At 37.0% G+C, this 12,595-nt stretch overlaps 1 protein-coding gene across 2 annotated transcripts in view; it reads right to left on the bottom strand.

The window, feature by feature from the left end:
- nlgn3a (neuroligin 3a) overlaps positions 1-11,427 on the bottom strand; it is a 237,642-nt gene extending 226,215 nt beyond the window's left edge. The window contains exon 1 of one of the 2 annotated variants that reach the window (XM_077235619.1): positions 11,131-11,427. The gene's annotated coding sequence lies outside the window, so the exon portion shown is untranslated. The remainder of the gene's footprint in view (positions 1-11,130) is intronic. The other variant, XM_077235618.1, reaches the window with a different exon arrangement.
- Positions 11,428-12,595: the final 1,168 nt, after the last annotated feature.

A 12,595-nucleotide genomic window follows, 5' to 3' on the forward strand; every position in this document is an offset into this window, starting at 1 on the left:
ATATATATTTTTTTTTTTTGGAAACAACCCAAACACACCTATATACGTTCGGATGTTGCATTAAACAAATTCTTAAATTTAATTAAAAATTAAAAAAAATTATAATAATAAAAAATCAACTCCATAGCTGATTCCAAGTGATCAAGGGCTTAGGACGTTCCAGTTCAGTCCATTGCAGTTTCCGCCAGTAGTGGGCACTCGTGCAATGCAAGCAATGATGTACATCCGAGTGAACGAGACGGAGGGAAGTTAGCGAGTGAAGGGCATGACAATTTTGAACTGGAACGCAGCCTTTGACTCATGTGTTTCAGAACCACCAAACCAATATCTGAAATGCTGGGATGCGATTGGTCCACTGGTTAGTCCAGTTATCCAATCACAGCCTCTGCTGAGGCAAAGTCACATGAGTGTTTTGTTCGGCATAGAGTGATTTATTTGGTAAACACTTTTCCATCATAGTTTATGTGCATGTACATAGATAGCACATAAATACCATGTAAATACCATGATTTAGCTTAAATTTACATTAAAACCCATATTTTGTTAACTAAAATTATGTTAATATACCAACTTACTAAAGCTCTAAAATCTGTTTTGTACCTTTATAATATACTGACAACTACCTTGAAAACACAAGCGCTAAGGAAAATTAAAGCTCATCACAATTTCCTTTCCAACAAGCGGAGGTAAATACTAACACATAGAAGGTACACACAAACACAAAACACCATCATAACACAAACACTGAAAAAATGCAATTCATTTAACACCATTCTGTAATTAACAGTCCACTGAAAGGGAGTTGAAGTGTGCAGTTTATTTAAACAAACATACATGGATACAAATAAACTTAACCAGAAAGTGACTTAACCTAACTTGACCACAAACCATCAAACAAAGACTACCATCAGCTGATTACATGAACAAAGGTGCATTTCCGCCACCTACAGGTCTGGTGTACATAGTTTAACTAAATAAGACTATGACAAGGGATAAGGGGAATATAGGAAATATAAGAAAATACTTTTATATTCCAACCATTATTCCCGTCTTTTTTAGATACTTAAATAATTCCTCATACTTTTGATTGCATAATAGCACCTGCAGAGATATATTATTAACTCCCATCAGATCTAATTTGTGAGATGGCTGAAATCTTTCACTTTCATTTGCAACACATTTTAGAAGAATATGCTCTACCGTTTCAGGAGTCCAGATTTGTCACAATTTCTTACGTTTTCACATTTCCCGATTATATGCAAACTGGACAAAAGACAATGGAAACGAGTGCTTTAGGCTAAATACACAAAAACTAATGCTAAACAAAATACACCTGTGAGTAATCAAACAATGAACCAATCAGAACAAAACACACGAAACAAAGGAAGATCACATGAGGGAACACGGAATCACATGATTCATGACTGTGACAAAAGCATGAACATGACCAAAACCTAAAACAGATGTGACACATAATTATTTCAAATGTGATCTGTCACAAAGGAATTTCTGGGAATGTCAATTTATGGATTTTGTTGTTTTTCGCTTCCAAAAACGGTAAAATTACATGAAATGTCTATAGTTTTTTCACCCTATAGTAAGGGAACTTACCATTAACAGGTTTTTACCGTTGCATTTTTGTAGTCTTTTACTGTTAAAATTATAATTTTTTACTGTGTATGTATGTGTGAAAAATAGTAATAGTGAAAAACAGTCAGCACTTATTTGACATCCAATCCATAGAGCAAGAAGTCAGATCATCTGACGAACATCAATCCTTCTAATGCAACAAGTACGTCACATAAACCCCCTGAATGCAGATGGAATGACGGGTTATTTTAGCACATATTTACTTCAAAGGTTTCACCCTCCCACTTCTATCACAGCTGAGTTAGTGTTCAGTAAACAGTCGCTGTATGTGATGGAGTGTGGGCTTGATGTGTTGGGTAACCCAGCTGGCCAATGCAAACCAAGCAGCAAGCATCTCTCTGCACTCTCTAACCCTGGAGCCAACGCTCTGGCTGACCAGACACTTCAATAATCCGCAGCCCAGATCTCAAACATCTCACGCCGCTAACAGAACGCTCTCATTTATCACCCTGTTTTCCAATTCACAAGCCCAACGTGTTTCAGCACGGCCTGACCTTCTACTTTCAGCCGTTATTTGACAAGGTTTCGTGGCTTGTGTATGTTAATTCCTCAATAATGGGTTGTAGGTACAACTTGACCTTGGTTTAAAACTGTGAACAGAAAATATGAGGTGAAAAATAACAGTCTGACTCCAGCGACAGATCTGAAACACTGGAGTCTTTAAAACTCTATGCCTAGGGTAAAACCCATTACGCACATTTCTGTCAAGTCTTAAGGATCGCACTTACATCACTCATCCTTATTTGCCTCTTTCCGGGTTTGGCAAAATTCAAAGAATTGAAGAATCGGTTCTCTTCTAATTCATGATTTAAATTTTTGTGTTGTGTTTCCATCTTGCAAGCTGCTTCATGCTGTCAGGCAGAGTTTGAGTCTGAGCATTCTGGGAAATGAAGTTACCTTCGACCCTGGTTCAGCATTGCCAACTATTTTCGATGGCAAGTAGCTAAAGCCTGCTCAAAAAGTCACTAAATGTCCCTAGCTGATGTAATGTGCCAAACTGTCAACACATTACAACTGTTTTCTCTCCTAATCTGTGCCCACATACTGTATTTAAATAAAATATACTGTAAAGCTGAATGTCAAATAAAGCTGTACACATATACATATTTTGATGTGATATACACTACAAAAAATGTTTTTCTTAGAATTTTTGTCTCGTTTCCAGACCAAATATCAAAAGAATCTTAAATCAAGACGCATTTACTAGATGAGTAAAATTACATAAGGTATTATGTCTTGTTGTTTTATGAGGAAATAAATCAAAATTAAGTGAGTTTTTGCTTGAAAAAAAGCTAAATTATCTGCCAATGGGGTAAGAAAAATAATCTTACTTAAAAAACAGAAACAAGATTGTTTGTACCCCATTGGCAGATAATTTAAGTAGATTGACATACATTGTTATTATAATTTAATATTTTAAGAAATACCTCATGCTTGAAAAACTGACCTTAAATGGCGTTCCCTGAAGTCTCTGTGCGATGCATCATATTTAAATAGTTTTATTTTATTTTATTCTTAAAACATTTATGTAATGTGTTTTTTGTAACATGTTTTTACTTTATATTTATTATTGCATTACTGTAGTGTGATATATGTTTTGTGTTTGTGTGGGTAATATAATAATAGTGTTTATTAGCCATGGTTCATGGGGAAAGAAAAATTCTGAAATGTTTCATTTATAGCAGATTTTACTAGTTCAAGTAGGATGGCGTATTACCATTCTATTAGTTAATGGAACGTATAATGAGCTGTGAAATATACAATATACCAAACTGCCATTACATAGTGCCTGAAACATTCTCATGCACCGAGTTTCTAGTAACTACAGCAGCCAGTGCTACCCATTACGGCCAAATAAAATTAACAAAAGGATGAAGAAAAGAAGTGCTATTAAATCCCTAATGGTCGTGACCCACATATAGGTTGATGGAGGCGTTCAGATGTGGCCCATTTGTGCTATTCTACATGCTCTTCCTGCTAGCAGCTTTTACTAAGCTTCTTAAAAGGCTGCCCTGAGGAATCAATGATAGCCTCTGGGAAGAGCCTCGCAAGGCCTTATCTCTGTTCATTTATCCAAAGAACTCCAGAACACAATGTCTGCGCTGTCCATAACATCAAATATATAAATACATAAAACACAAGCTCAACCTCTGTTGGGCTACCATCACAATACGCATGTATACACACACACACACACACACACACACACACACACACACACACACACACACACACACACACGCACACACACACACACACACACACACACACACACACACACACACACACACACACACACACACACACACAATGCTGTCATTATGGAACTGTCTCCATCTCTCTTGTTCTCTATAGAGTGCCTCTAGTTTTCTTCGTTTAGTTGTTCCCCTCTCTCTCTCAGATAGATGGAGCATGATGCATTTTTAGAGCCGTCTCTTTTTAGCATAAAACAACCAATAAGAGGCTCTCACTGCCACTGTGTGTAATATGCTGTCACACTGATTTAAGGTCTACTCTAGCACTGCTCTTTGAGTTTTATGTGGTATAATGAGTGAACTAATTGAATTAAATGATGATGCAATCAATATTCTCTGTCCACAGCATACAGTTTCAATATTCTATGAATATTCTTTGTAAAAATATGAATATTAAATACTCCATATGTATTCCACAACCTTGGAATAAAAACTTGAGGCATTACAGTGATTTTATCATAGTGAAGAGGTGTATAATACTAGTGTATAACCCCCATAACCACTTGTTCTGTATGTTGCATTAATTCATAAAAAACAGAAATCTGATAGAAGAATCCAAAACTCAGTAAGTAGATTAAATTTGTATTTATTAATACATAAAAATAAACTAATATTATGACAATGAATAATTCATTAAAGGTGTGTGTGAGTGAGTGTGTGTGTGTGTGTGTGTGTGTGTGTGTGTGTGTGTGTGTGTGTGTGTGTGTGTGTGTGTGTGTGTGTGTGTGTGTGTGTGTGTGTGTGTGTGTGTGTGTGTGCGTGTGTGTGTGTGTGTGTGTGTGTGTGTGTGTGTGTGTGTGTGTGTGTGTGTGTGTAAGGGTTAAACATATTGTAGTTGATCCGTGATCTGTACAGACCAGGCCCCACAATTTGATTCCTCTTTTGCATCTCCTTGCACTTGAACTGTCACAAAATTATGTCAAAATACTAGTCACTGCAAATATTTTCGTAAACACAGTCTTAAAGGGATGGTCCACCCAAAAATAAAAATTTCATCATCATTTACTCACCCTCAAGTTGTTCCAAACCTGTATGAATTTCTTTCTTCTGCTGAAAACAAAATATGATATTTTAAAGAATGTTGGTAACCAAACAGAAGTTGGACCCATAGTCATTGACTTCCATAGTATAGAAAAAAAATACTATGGAAGTCAATGGCTACCTTCAACTGTCTGGTTACTCAAATTCTTCAAAATATACTCAAGAAACTCATATAGGTTTGGAACAACATGAGGGTGAGTAAATGATAACCCTTTTTTTTTTTTTTGTGAACTATCCCTTTAAATGAACAAAAACTATTCAGAAAGGAATCAGATGTGCATCATTATATTGGATCCGTGCATTCGGTCTTAAAGTCAGTCTACATTTGTTTTTTTTTTGTTTTTTTTTGGTGGTCCGAAAAATTATTCGATCCGTGATATATATATATATATATATATATATATATATATATATATATATATATATATATATATATATAGTACTCGTTGACGATCATACGTTGATCTGATTGGTTACAAGGTAGTTTGTGACGTCAGAAACACCAGCGATTTCAAAATGTGTTTATGAGACTGTCTTTGGTTCACTGCAGTTTTAAGCAGAAAATATTCAGCAATGCTGTCGACTTATGAATTTACACATGGTTTATCTTAAAGCATATTAAAAACACCACATAGACATATAAACAACATTAAAAACTGGATTTTCACCACAGGGGAACTTTACCATTTTAAATGCCTATTCAATTCCTGTCCTCTAATTGATTTGTTTCTCCTAGCCTCACACTTTTGACGCACATTGCAACCTGCAGTCATGTCGGGCGTTTGAACAAAAGCAGAACCTTCACATTTGTATAACTCTGCAAAATAGCTGATGCAAGGTCATTTGTCCTACTCTTTGGTAAATAGATCAGAAATAAGGAGCCTGGAATAAAGGCGTCCTTGTCCTTTTGAGAAGTGCAGTGCTTTAGTCTGCTTTATGAGAGTATAAGAGATCTTTTGAGGCAAGGTCAGAGAAATGCTGGCCGAGAACATTTAGATTCAATTCCTGTTGCTTTTTAGTGGCATCTCGCTTGCCAAGAGACTGATATGAAGTGGATATGTAGGCTTATCTTTTCAACAGGACTTTTAGCTTGTAGCCTTTAATCAAAACTGTTTCTACACACTCCTAGTTTATTCTACAGTGAAAGATTTGAATTGCCAAATTGTTTTGTTGCATCCAACAAATGCCTAGAGCTCCTTTAAAAATCCTTTTCGTTGTAATAAGCCTGGACTGACCTGTCTGGTTGACAGACAATCTCAGGGGTTTTGTAGAGGACACAAGGAGACATTTTGAAAGACATGTGTGCAAGATTTACTGCTCGACATTAAATCTTTGAAACGGCTATTAAGTGTGTGCATGCGAGTGTGCTTTATACAAATGCATTCGCATGCAAGTTAAACCAAGAGCACACCAGCAGTCCTTTCAAATGGCTAGGGCAGCTCACATCCTCACAGAGAGCCATTAAATTCAGCTCTGAATAAAAGGAATATGGAAGCTGAAATGATCTGTAAAATCAAGCCTATTATCTTTCTCTGCTATTTACACTGATGTGTATGCATCACTGCTGGGCTGCTGTGAAAAAGAGGAACTTTTCCATTTTAAAATAGGAACTGAACTCGACTACAATAGGTTTTGCAGGAGAAATGGGCAGCAAGTTGTCTATCAAAATTTACATTTTGAACACAATTGTTGGACGCTTTTGTAGTGAAGAACATCCTTGCCCATTTTCAAGTAAGGTCCTAACAATAGTCTTCATTTTCTGTTATGCGAAATATAATTTCATTTTTTTACTGCGATTTTTCGGTGAAATGTGATAATTTCACGACACCCATAAAGCTATTAAACGAAAGGGCTCATCGTGTGTCTGGAATGTATATATATATATATATATATATATATATATATATATATATATATATATATGGTAACACTTTACAATAAGGTTTGTTAGTTAAGTAAGGGATAATGTACATCCAGCCGGTTGTTCTCTCAGAATAAACCCCGACAGGGTGATGAGGACCCCGACGTGAGGCGGAGCCTGAAGAGATTTTGAGAGAACAACCGGCTGGATTTACATTATCCTGCTTATTTCACGGCTACTTGCCACATAAGTAAATAATTAGACACGAAATATTGATCTGAGATATGAGTTGACCTGTTTAATTAGGTCTTTAAACACAAAGCTTCTTCAGAAAGAGCAGTTGTAGCGCGGCAAGTTCAAACTAGACAGACATTTAAGCGATACGGTATACAGTCATGACACTTATTACACAGCATTTCACCACATAAATAATTATAGAGATAAGAGATATTGATTTCAGATTAAACTGTTTTAAAATGTTTTAAAAAATTACCTGTTTGTATTTTATAATCCAACAGTGTACAAAACAATAGTCACAAAATGGCGGAGCGAGTCGATGATACTGGATGGCATAATTAAATAACTGTACACAAAATATTGTTTTAAGTGAGTTTTAATATTTTATTAGCTCACCATATTGCAAAACTTCCACGAAGGAAAACGTTCCCAGCAAGCATATAGCGGGGCTGACTTCAGTAACCCAGATGAGCCTGTGTTTCTGTTCTCAGCGGTTGTTATCTGGGAATATCACACCGCTGGATGGAGCGATTGACCAATCAGAATCAAGTATTCCACAGAGCCGTGTAATAACATTAGTTAACTACATTAGTTAACATAAATTAATAATGAACTGCACTTCTACAGCATTTATTAATCTTTGTTAATGTTAATTTCAACATTTACTAATACATTATTAAAATGTTGTTAACATTAGTTAATGCACTGTGAACTAACAATGAACGGCTGTATGTTTATTAACTAATGTTGACAAAGATTAATAAATACTGTAACAAATGTATACTTATGGTTAGTTCATGTTAGTTAATATATTAACTAATATTAACTAATGAACCTTATTGTAAAGTGTTACCATATATATCTGGTAACACTTTAGAATAAGGTTCAGTGTTTGAGTGTTTTTTCCTCATCCACTAAAAGAGTTTATCAAGATGTTTCAGTCAGTTCAGATTCAGCCGGTAAACTGACACAGAAAACCACACCAGTCATTGTTTGCTTTAGGTTTTCTAGCAGCTTGTGCAGTGTTTTGCGTGCAGACACTTTAAGCTGAAGCACAGAGGCAGCTGAATTACTGTCGTCAGAGTGACCTTCATCTGAGTGATGGCAATAGTCCAGTGTTTTTCAACCACGGAGGTCAGTAAAGGTGACTCGGAGAACAGATCACCTGATTTGATCTAACAGTGAAAGACTACGGCAGCAGGATTGATGCTATAGGGCTTTTCTTGTTTTCTGTTTTCAAGCATGACATCAAAGTGTTCCCATCATTCAGTGTATGGAAAATTGTAGTCACAAAAAAGACAGGAAAACCCAGTAGCTACAATGATTTGTTGCAGTATAGCATATTCAAGATGTATTGACCATGAAGCTAAATCCCTTTGATCCTTATACATCAAACTGTGGGAAAGGTGGGTGATGGCGATTTTGCCAAATGGGACACTTTCCTGGCAAATAACCCAGCCATAATCCCAACTAAAACCATTAACAACCCCTAAAACATTCATAAGGATGTGAATGTTCAAATCCTGCCAAGAACCTTAACATAAAATGTAATTAAATGATTAGCTGTTATTTCAGGATCAACATGTATGTTATATGCTCTATCATTGTTAACAGCACAAAGCAGCATTTTTGTCTAATTTTTCAATAAAATATATCTAAATATCTTTAAAATAGGATACCAAACTGCGTAAGATATTAAAGGGATAGTTCACCCAAAAAGCATTGCTCACCCTCAAGATGTTCCAAACATGTATGGATTTATTTCATTGACTTACATATTATGAAACAAAAAATAATAATACAATGAAGTCTGGTTACCGACATTCTTCAAAATATCTTATTTTGTGTTCAGCAGAAGAAAGAAACTCATGCAGGTTTGGAACACCCTGAGGGTGAGTAAATGATGACAGGATTTTCATTTTTGGGTGAACTATCCATTTAAGACTTGTTTTTTGGAGACTACATGTTATATGATATAATTTGTCATACCCTTAATGACATTTTATCTAGGAAAGTTCATACTCTACTTTAAACCTCTACCCTGCAAAAAAAGTATTAATATCTTATGCATTTTAATTTTATTTTGCATTTATATTGTGTAAAGCATGTTCAAATATGTTTTTTCAAAACAAAAATATTGTTTAAAAACACGTTGTTTTTATTACTATTATTTGCAGTTTAGGAATAAATGTGATGGTCCAAGTGCAGGCTAGAGCTAGAACTTAGAAATAAATTGCTACATCTGTTCTGGATTTATCTGGTCTGTATGAAAAAGACCAGCATATTTCTAACAACTTGTTTCTTTAACATTAAAGCAGACGTCACAAAGAGCTCAGATCTCGAATGTGTCATTCAGAACGGATTTAAATCAGCGGCTGCTTCAAAAATACCAGTGTACGAGGCCAAAATACCAATAAAGACATTGGTAGAGAGAGGAAACTCAAAAGCAGGAGCGTGCATAATCCTTCAAGACACTAAATGCCGGAGCACATAAACAGGTTCTCTGCGTAAAAACACAGGATAAACCAGCATGAATGGCAGGGCTACGGAATTAGGCTTTCTTTGGAGATACCATCCACTTCCAGGCTCACTTCCACCAATCACAATCACTTAAGTTGCAATGTATTGTCTCACAACGAAATAAGCCTAGCCCAAACCCAACTCTAACCCGAGCTGAAAAATGCTCCTCACTCATAGGCAATGGCAACAGCAAACCATTTTAATGCCTTTACGGACAATTGCTTATTCACCAAATCACCATGACAACTCCAAGGCACATCTCTCTCTCTCTCTCTCTCTCTCTCTCTCTCTCTCTCTCTCTCTCTCTTTGCTTTTCAATTCAGTGCAAATCATCACCTAGCCTAAGTCTTTTAAACTACAGTTTTACAGTCTTAAAACTGTAAAGCCAATTAAGTCTGTCTTAAATGAAAATATGAACAACACTAACACCAGCCAGTTTAACATGTCATTATTTAATAATGCAGTATTTTTGTTCATGTGAAGAAACCGAACAAAAAGCATTTGTTGAATGTGGGTAGCTGCTAATAAATGATTTAGAAGAACCCCATGGTGTGAGACGCTATAATTCATTTAAAACTATTTCAAACATTTTTTTTCCCAATTTTTCTACAATTTCTATACATGCAGTTTTTATGAGCTCATGTTAGCTGAGGCTACATGGCATATTTGTACTTTTAAAAAATGTATTAGTCACACAGCAGGACCATTTGCCATTTTAATTAATTGTATAAAGGAACCTAAAGGAAATGGTGACCAGTTACAGATCCAAGATACACACTTTCCCATACAAATATGTAAATTAAAAAAAAATATAGGTGGTTAAAAAAAGTTAATTTGCTACCCATAGGCATGTTGCATTATATGTGTAAATGGAAACGCTTCTAAAAACCCTGGATTTTATTATAATTCAAACTGTCCACATAACTGTGAATTAACTGTAAAATGTTGACATTAAATTTACAGTAGTCTCAAAGTCTGAAGACAAAACAATCATCCAGCTCGTAATGGAATCCACGCGTAACATGACCGCGTCATGGAAGACGCTTAAAATAACACGCCATCTGTAGCGACGCGACAAAACTATTCAAATCACCGCAGCCGTCCAGACCTCTAGCGCGCGACGCGTCTCTCGAGCTTGCGGATGGGATCCCAACGTCGACCAATCAAAGACTGTTTTGGGCGAGCGGCAGAGACGCGACGCGACGCAACTAGAACGCCGCGGTTTTTTGGGGGGGACGGGGACGTTCTAGTTTTGTCGCGTCGCTCGCTTGCAGTGCAGATGGGGTGTAACAAGTGCACGAAATCCTCATCTTTACCTCCTGATACTTTTACCAGCATCGCAGCCTGTCTATAGTTCACTTCAGCTGTTCTGCATCTACAGAACTGCACATCTCCTCACCACAGACACAAGCAACACTCAAGTTCACCAAATTGTCAAGTGGCAATCCTGGCACAAACGATCTTGTGATAAAACATATAACTGTGCGCACCGCCTTCTCAAGACTGTTCGTATGGTGACTAATAACTTATCCTCATAAACAACAATTATCCTCATAAACAACTCACCTGCTTTGGTGAAATATCAAATCCCCCATTCCTGGTATTCCTGTTCCCTAAAAAAAAAAAAGCCTTGATACGAGTGTGTTACTGGTAATCCGTTGCAGTTGCGTTAAGATTTCCTCCCACTGCTCTTCGTGCATTTCGTGTGACCTTTTCCAGCGAACGCATCCTTCATCCTTTACACTCCAGTCACATTCCCGTGTTTTTCCTGCGTGTATGTTCCCGATGCTCTGGTCCTGCGTGTTCGTGAGCTCCCCACACGAGCTTCACGAGTGCGCGCTGCGCGGACACGCTTGAGTGTTCGGGAACGCCAGCACAGGCGCGGGTTACTAGGAAACCAGAAGCGCTCACACACATGCAAGAGAGGGGGTGTGAGTAACCCTGCTTTCCAGGACATCTATAGAGAGCTTTTTGCTATTGAATTATGTGAATTGCATTTCCACAATATAAAACCAATAAGGCAATGTAAAAAAAAAAAAGAAAATAGCAAAATAACAAAAGCACTAAAGCAATCTGATTGGGACTAATTGATATGTGCTTTATAGGCGAACTGGGGCCGGCTGTGACACTTTGTACAGGAAACATTTGTCAAGGATTCTTTTTGAAAGGCAGTCTTTATATAGACCAATTCTTATAGTGGGGGATGCAATCAAGCCAAATATTTGTTATGGGCAGGATAAATTATAATGAATTAACATTAACATTTTGCACAAAAGACCGAAGTATAAAGCTTGTGACAACTTGCCAATGTGACAGCTGCCGATCTCATGAAAGTGCGTATCAATACAACGAATGTTATTTCTCGTGCCATTTATACACCTAAAAAAGTTTTTGCGTGTCTATGATACAATTTATGGCGTGTAATACGCACGCACCCCCCTCCCTCCCTTCCCCTAATCCTACCCAAGGGGATTTCAGTGCGTAGCATATACACGCAAAAAACATTTTTTGCATATAAATGGCACGAGAAATAACATTCCTGGTATAGATACGCACTGTCATGAGACTGTGTTGCGCCCTACAGAAATATGAATATAAACCAGGAAAACAAAGAAAAATGACAATGCTGACAAACGGGGCTTTGGCTAGTGTTTTTTCAAAGTCACTAGCCACTCAATATCTTCACTGGCCACAATTTTGGCATCATTATAATGATGGGAAACTGCCATACAAATATGTTTAATATTATCTCAGAATTTGGCAGCAGGTTTATTAGGCTGCTGTCACTTTAAAGCGGCACTATGCAGGATTTCTGTTTTTGTCAAACAGCGATCACTAGAGTCGCTGTAGAGTACTTGTATTTAACGTTACTGTCGTAAATACAACTCACGCAGAGCGTATCTGCACTCACGGCCTCTGCACTTCATAATAATAAAGTAGCCTACCACGTTAGGCTTACCTGAGCCTAAATGCCAGATGACACCAATAAAGTGTATCATGTACGTCACATTATTTCGCAGGGCTCTCGAGT

Source organism: Siphateles boraxobius, unplaced genomic scaffold (assembly GCF_051911475.1).
Source record: "Siphateles boraxobius isolate OS27281-9 unplaced genomic scaffold, OSU_SipBor_1 2, whole genome shotgun sequence".
NCBI classification, from domain to species: domain Eukaryota; kingdom Metazoa; phylum Chordata; class Actinopteri; order Cypriniformes; family Leuciscidae; genus Siphateles; species Siphateles boraxobius.